Source organism: Neopelma chrysocephalum, unplaced genomic scaffold, assembly GCF_003984885.1.
Source record: "Neopelma chrysocephalum unplaced genomic scaffold, ASM398488v2 Primary Assembly neopelma1_22b, whole genome shotgun sequence".
Taxonomy (NCBI): Eukaryota; Metazoa; Chordata; class Aves; order Passeriformes; family Pipridae; genus Neopelma; species Neopelma chrysocephalum.
Window position 1 is genome coordinate 3226724 of NW_020897690.1, and position 8057 is coordinate 3234780.

The following is an 8057-nucleotide window of genomic DNA, read 5'->3' on the forward strand; positions in this document are numbered from 1 at the left end:
AATGTTGCATGTGCCAATGACAGATACGTTTAAGCTACTTATATGCTTTTATCTATGTAGAACTTTACAAAGTAAAGCAAAACAACATGGTTATTTCCATTTGGAGAAAGGGAAGGGGAGGTATGGCTGAGAACAGCTACACAACCATGCTTGAGGTTATCAGCTTTCATTGAGAAGACAGAGACCAAGGTCATGTGTTCTGAGACGTCAGCGCTGTGCAAAGCATGTGTACCCCCTTTCCAGTATCCTGTGGCATGAGAGCTTTGACAAGCCCTCACTTTACCAAAAATCACGATGTGCAGCTTCCTTACAGCTACAGTCAGACAAGGATTGTGTAAGATAATATCCAAGTACTTAAAGGGGGCCTACAAGAAAGCTGGAGAGGGACTTTTTACAAGGGCAGGTAGTGATAGGAGGAATAGATTTAAGCTGAAAAAGGGTAGGTTTAGATTAGATAACAGGAAGAAATTCTTTACTATGAAGATGGTGAGGCACTGGTACAGGTTGCTGAGGGAAATTGTAGGTGTCCCATGCCTGGAAATGTTCAAGGCCAGGTTGGGCAGGGCTTTGAGCAACTTGGTCTAGTGAAAGGTGTCCCTGGCCATGGCTGAGGGGGCAGAATGAGATGATCTTTAAGGTCCTTTCCAACCCAAACCATTTTGTTATTCTATGATAGTGGGCAGGGTTGCTTGTGGAGGAGCACCAATAATGATTTACCTAAGGCTATGTCTCTCTGTGCACTATCTGTACATATAGAACAAATTTTAATTTTTTTTTCTCTCATTGGCTTTCTCTTTTTCTGTTTCTGAAAGACTTGATAGCATTTGATTGCTTACAATATGCAGGACTTAACATTTTATTTAAATCTACATCAATACTGTATTTTCAGGCCAGGTTTAAGTCCATCATTGTATCAAAATCTGCTTCCCATTCACCCTGTCCAGTTCCTAGTATTTAAGGACTTGGCTGCACGCTGGATTTTAGTCCTAGAAACACAATAGTAAGAGCAAATTGAGCAGATTATGCTGGACACTGGAAGACAGTGCTGCCAGTCTGGTAAGTCATAGCTGGGCATCAGGGATTTTGCCTTTCAGGATCAATCTCAAGAAAACAAGAAACCAACAAACTATGTGCCCCAAAAACCAATATATAAATATGTAAATAATTTCTGTCCAAGAGCAGACTGAAAAATCAGAATAACCAAACGTAATGTATCATTGTCAATTTTTTTAAGGAAATAATTCTTGATCTACCAGAAATTATGAACTCACTGCAAATAATCACAAGTTGGTAGCTTGTGCTTACACAGTATACTCATTACTGTTTTTTAAGTGTAGTGTAACTTACTTACATGTAACTTAAGAACAAACAATAAAGGCTATAAATAACACAAAAACATTACTTCCCAGTGATATTTAGGCTGAAGAATAACACCTATATTTCCTCCCTATTATTTTTTTCCCACATATGTGTTGGAATTTATATGAAAATTCATGCAAATATCAATTTTCAAATCTGAAAATGTTGTGTCCCTTTTTTCTCCATTTTGCACCTTTTCCTTTGTACCTTTGCACCTTTGCACCTTTGCAAACACAATTGCTGCTAGTCGTATCTCTCCTGTCCAGCTGCTTCATTCTGACAGTTTCCATCATCCTTCTTTTATAGATTTTCACCAGCTATAATCAGGGGAATTACCTCCGAATGCCATAAATATTCTTTACTGGTATCCCATGGCTTCTCACAGGGGAAAAAATATCCAAGGTAAATTATGTTGTTATGCTCTCATTTTATAAAAGTAAGCAGAGAAATGCACAATTGAATTCCAATTCATCTTGAAGCCTAAACAAAGTCTTTTTGACTCATGATGACACCTTTAATCAATACTTTCCTCAGCAATCAACATAAAATGTAAACTGGATAACTACAGTGTCAGTATGCAAGAAGGAGGCTGCCTGAAGAGGAACAATAGGCTTGTATCAAAAGGCATACGAAGATTTAAAGGATATGGCTTAAGTTCAAATTCAGTTAATCAGTTCATCACATGCTGAACATTAGGAAAGAAAGTCTCACTAAACTAGAAAAAAGCTTAAAAGCTAACTGAGTGGATCTGGGCTCACATTTGACTTCTTCAAACACTCTTGGAGCTCCTTAGGGTCCTTGGGAGATATATTCATCCATCTATCCATTCCTCTATCTTATAGCTGACATACCTTCAACCCTTAAACCATGAAGACTGAATCATCATACTCTGTGGCTGATCCTGTATGAGATACACCTCCCTTCCTATGTGTGCTCCCACACACTGTTCTTGAGTAAAAGTAACATGTTCTCCAACCTCTTTTCACTGCATCACCCTGCAAATATAAACAGGCCACTGGGAAAAAAATGTATTTCACTGGGGTTGGAGAGTTAGTGTTGGTGTTTGGAGCAGCAGAAACATTTTGAGGACTATTTGCATATAACTATCATAGTTTGTGAAGAGTTTCTGTGAGTGCGCTAGGTTTCAACAGTTCTACATTTTTAACAGTAAAAGGGCCATCCAGTACAATGGGAAATAAAGAATACTTTAAGAGCCTCTGGAAGACTTCTTGAATTTTTCTTTAATTGATTCATCTATTTTACTCTTAAAACTTTTACTGTTTCTCATCCCATTTGTAACACACTTTGTATCTAAGCAAAGACATATATATATCTTTATCACTACATATGTTTATGTCTGTCTTACAAGCAGCCTGCAACATAGGTTAAAACTCATTGTCATGGTTATCTGAATCTGGATATACCTAGTGGTCCACACAGCTAATAGATTAGACCGTCTTTTGGGAGCTCCATGCTCCTATACAGAAAAAAAGTCATTAGGCAGATAATCATGCAACCCCTGGGAACTTCATGACAAACGCAATGGTGTATTATGGAGGCTTCACTCTCCTGTCAGTGGGATAAAATCCCATAGTATCATACTGATATTTGTGTTCAGTTGTAAGATAATGAAGATCAAGTTCTGTGCAGAAGAACAAAGCATTAGGCTTTTTATACAAATTATTGTAGGTGATAATATTTACCTTCAGATCCTCCACAAGACAAAATTCCTTTCAAATTTTTTCAGTATCTTTCAAGTGGACAGAACATTAAAGGCTTGGTCTTTCTGATTTTTAAGTAATTTAGATTCCAGAATAGTTTGAATGTAGAAGGGAAGAGACTGACTTAAAAAAAAAAAAAAACAGACAGAAAAACAAACAAAATAGGTTTTGGTCATGCACAACTCTAGAAATAGAGAAAGAGTCTTCTGAAAGCTGGTTATGCACTGAATCATCACTCATTCAGTAGTTCATATTTTTTGTGTCGTTAGAAAGAATATTAACTCATAAGGCTACAGACAATTTATACAAATGTTAAACACATCTTTTATACAATCACTTGAAATTTTCACCTGGAATGAAATTGAGTTTCAGAACTTTTTAGAGGATTTTATGCCATTAAATAAAAATTTCCAAAGGGGACACCTGTGAATAAGCTTTTCTACACCAAAACCTATTAAATCTACCTTTCTCTTTCAGAAGATTGGTCAAATTCACTGAAGCAGAAGCATACTTCACTCCATATAAACCAGTTTAGCCCTGGATCACACTGAAGTCTCTAGCCCTCCTTTGCAGATGGACAGCTTCACATACACGACGAAATAACTAACGTATAGAAAAGTCAATTGTATAAGTCATACATAAATTCAAGCCCTGCTCAGAGTATTAAAGTCATCCCTCACTATAATAGTAACATTTCAAAAAAATGAAAAACTCTAGTGGTTTGGAGTTGAAACGTCTTTTCTTTCTAATCCTTCGAAAATTCTCCCAATCACCACACATTGTTACATATCTAACTATTAATTTTAACTTTAAGAAGTCATGATGGAGTCTAAAGATTAAAGATAATCAAAGTGCAAGCACTAATTTGTAATATGCAAATCCCACACTGGTTAATGTGGTTCTCTTCGGGATTTCTTTTACAAGTTACAAGTGACACAGACTATTTCTTTCTTTAGAACATAACCTTAGTATTGTCATTCTCCCAAGACCTAATTGTTATTTCAGAGAAATGGATGACTGGATATATCAAAAGACTGATCATGAAGTTTCAGCCAATTCTAAGGGTTATTGTTATCTTGGGGTTTAGACTAGATGACTTTAAAGGTCCCCTCCAACCCAAACCATTCTATGATTCTATGGTCTTCAAACCTATAGCTAACTCATGTATAAAGGCCTCATTTTCACTTCTTGGTCCTCAGTTAGATTCTCTTAGGTAGTATTCAGGCTGGAGTCAGTCAGTCTTCTCTGTCTCTTTCCTATGTAAAGTAGATATCTTTTCCCTCTGAAGAAGTTATTTTCCTAAAACAGATCAGATGAAGCAGAAAAGTATGGTCCCTTCTTCAGAGGAAAAGTTTACAATAAGGGATTATTACAAAGCATTTACTACTCAAATGCATTTCTGCAGACAAAATGAGTTAAAGATAAAAGAAAATCTTATCTTAAATTTGCATACTTTAGATGAGTAACCACATTGCAGAGAACTGCCTATTTCATTCCATTATATAATTTTGTATGTACACACGTTATACATACTAAGTAGCTAGACTATCTGTGATTCTCAACAATCAAAAGGAAAAAAAGAGAAAGCAAAATGAACAATTATGATGACTGCTTGTTGCAATTTAGGACCAAACTGATGTTGTGGAAACTAAATAAACACAGGTAACAAACTACTTAGAGTTTTACAGTACTTAATACTATGGATTGTCTCTGTATTTGGTTTTGGTTAGTCTATAGTTCCTGTATAAATGTGAGAGGACAGTAGTAAGACAAAAATGTTGATATACCATGGAGTATTACATTTGGATTTAAGTTATCCCGATGATTTTGACAGAACAGTAAAATCTGTAACTCACAGAAGCCCTTTATTTCCTAGGTGTTCAAACATAACAGAACACTAGAGTCTAAGCATCAAGCATTCCAGTGGCCTTCTTCAGGATATAGAATGATTGTCAAGTCAGGTGAACTAATTTGATTTTAAAATATAATTCCTGTCCTGCATCTGGTGTTAAAAATTCTCTCATCTTTGTGAGGAGAATAGAATGGTAATGGAATGGTAAAGAAGGTAAGGAAAACAAAATTTTTCAAATTCTAGTTAAGGTATGTTTTCTTGCATTGTATTTACTCATTTTCTTTTATAAAAGACACATTTTATCATCAGTCTATGCTGGCCTTGGTATCAAGAGGTGTTCCCTTGTGAACAAAAAGAGCTGGTAACCTTAAAATAATAAGTGAATTAAATGCTTGCGGAAGTACCAGCTGATGGCCTTAAGGCAGAAAATTATTCCTCTGTATACAATTCTACCAAGATTCAAGTACCAGCAGCATTTCCTGAAAACATCTTGCACTGAAGTCATTAGTCTGGTTTGAAGAGGTCACAACTCCAGGAATCAAATCAGTTTACTAACATCTGAATTTGAACACACTGGTCCCAAACAAATGAGGAGCTAGGCCACTGAAATTAATCAAGTTAGACAATGGAAATGGAAAGAAAGTTACTTAAATGCACCCTAACTGTTTTAACTTGGACATGTGAAAATTCAGTGTACTTGTACTGAAGTGGATTAAACTGTGGTGTTTCTCACTAGCTGAGGAACTGGTCAATGAATAAATAACAACTAGATTTACAAGAACAGCTTTTTTTTATTTGAAGCAAATAGAGTAACAGTCAAACTCTAAAATGTGGATTAGCTACATAGTCTCATATTGATCAAATTCTTATCTGAAATCAATACAAACTATAGGCATTATCAGTTGTACTACAAGAACGTTATAAAAATCTCTTATCAAAAACCCACAGTTCTGCTTCAGTTATGTGCTGAAGCTTCTCAAAACACAGAACAGGACATCCATGACTGATGTAACCATTACAAACTTTCTAAAGAAAGTTTAAGTTTCAAATTTTTATTTTCCCTGATAAGACTTAGGATCTTCTGATTTCTGCATGCATATTTATTAATTTAAACAATTTGTAATTATTGCAGTCTAAAATAATATTACATTTCTTTCCCAAATATAAGATTACTATTTTAATATTTCCTCCCCCATAACTGCTGATTATCTGAAAAACACTTTGGTAGTCAAACAAATAGTTTGACTATAGAGTTTGAGGCAAGCCTCTTGTAAGACTATGAGTCAGAGGTTAATTTGGCTTTTTTTCCCCTCTTTTTTGCCATCAGATGTTCTACCATATTTGCCGACTCTAATAGAGAGTGGAACAACCCACTTTTCTAATCTCCTTCTTGGAGCTTTGATACCTTATGTTTACTTCAAGTCTCATAAAAAGTAACCTAATCTTAGACTTTGGGGGAATAAAGTGCCTCAAGTAGTATGCAAAAGCTCAGTTTGGGACTTCCCTGTTGTTTGGTTGTGTTGTGTTTTTCTTTTTCCCCTAGACAGTATACTTATGAAAACCAAAGTCTAGAATTCTCACTTAGGCACAAATAATCCTGGCATCTGTTTAAAATTTTAATAAAATATGTAGGGGCCTTTCTTTTTCTTTCTTAGCCCCTTATGACCAGTGAGTAACACAGTGACATTTCCTGATATCTAGTGAACAGTGTTTTGAAAGAACTAATGAAGAGTTTCTTATTAAAAGTATTTAAAAAAACCGTGTGAGTGACAGTCTTTAGCAGTTTAATTTGGAAAGAAAACTAGGCAGTACATTATGTCTTCAGTATAGAAGTGGCTTATACACATGAATTGCTGTCAAAAATTAAGAAGTTATTTAGGTTTCTAGTACAGCTTAAGCAAATTTCTTACTATAATTAAGAAGGTAGAAGAAATCTTTCCAAAGAAAGACAGGAACATACAGAGACTCCTTTGATGAAAATTCATCTTTAAAACATTGTCTTTAAGAATTGTGCTACTAATAAAGATGATTCTCAGAACTAGAATGGGATGTAAGTTCTCAGAACTTTCTATGGGATGTAATAACATTTGAACTTCCTCATAATGTAATTCCAAATCTCATTAGACTATGGTGACATTAAAAGTCCTTCAGAAGGTGGAAAAAAACAGAAAAAACCCAACAACCTAGAACACAAACTATAAATATGTTCTGAGATTCCCTGCACTCAAGAGCAGAAGCAATTAAATGCCTATTACATATTTATTAAGAGTGTCTCACCAGCTGCAAAACCAACATGTGCACGTACTTATTCAATGAAAGGATGATTGAAAGTATGTTGAGTCAAACTCTAAAAATTTGTGTTGTGCAGCTTCAGCGAGACTCTGAAGAGTGCACCATCATCAGAGGGTTAATGTGATTTGGTGGCAGGCTGACTTGTCTGGTTCGGCAACACACACTCTGTGATGTTCCCCAACAGTGAATCTTGGGGATTAGCTCATGTTGATACCTACACGAGAGACTGAGAAAGTTAACTTGGGCACGTGCATGAGAAAAGCCTGCAAAAACATTGACTGTAATGGAAACAGTAGCTGTTCTGCTGTAGTCAGCAGTATATTCTTCTTTCACTTTCTGCAGCACTTCTGTAGCCATAAAACCTATATTAAATAAGTTTTGATATAGCTTGCTAGTATCTTTAGCTTGCTAGTACCTTTGTACCAGGTTTCTAAAAATTATGTTTACATTCTTCATTAAGAATTTCAACAGACAAGGGATTTTAACGAGGTAAAGAGTTCTCTATCTGTAAAAATGTACTGAGAAAGAGACATAACACTTGATACAAGTAGAGCTGTTCAGGAGCCTTAAACCATTCTTGAAGGTGTGATACTGTGCCAAAGGAGATGAGGAAGAGGAAGACAAGATGGAGATAAGGGATCTTTGGGACCTCCAACTCAAATTAGGGAGGCATGTCAAGGGTGGTACTAAGGGAGGGATGGTTTTGGAAGTGGGTGTAACAGTATTAGGTAATGTTTTGAATTGTTAATTAGGTAACTAAATAAAAGCAAGAGGCTTTTGTAACTCAGGTATGCATGCTTTTGAAGAAATTAGATTCTCGTGCATCTAACATC

General features: G+C 35.7%; 1 long non-coding RNA gene across 2 annotated transcripts; it reads left to right on the plus strand.

The window, feature by feature from the left end:
- Positions 1-285: 285 nt before the first annotated feature.
- On the plus strand, positions 286-6577 carry LOC113965168. 2 transcript variants are annotated; one of them, XR_003533465.1, is made up of 3 exons: positions 286-334; positions 4957-5145; positions 6565-6577. It is a non-coding gene; the product is annotated as an uncharacterized LOC113965168 (long non-coding RNA). The 2 variants fall into 2 exon arrangements; XR_003533463.1 differs by lacking the exon at positions 286-334 and adding an exon at positions 341-1056.
- The last annotated feature ends 1480 nt before the right edge of the window (positions 6578-8057 follow it).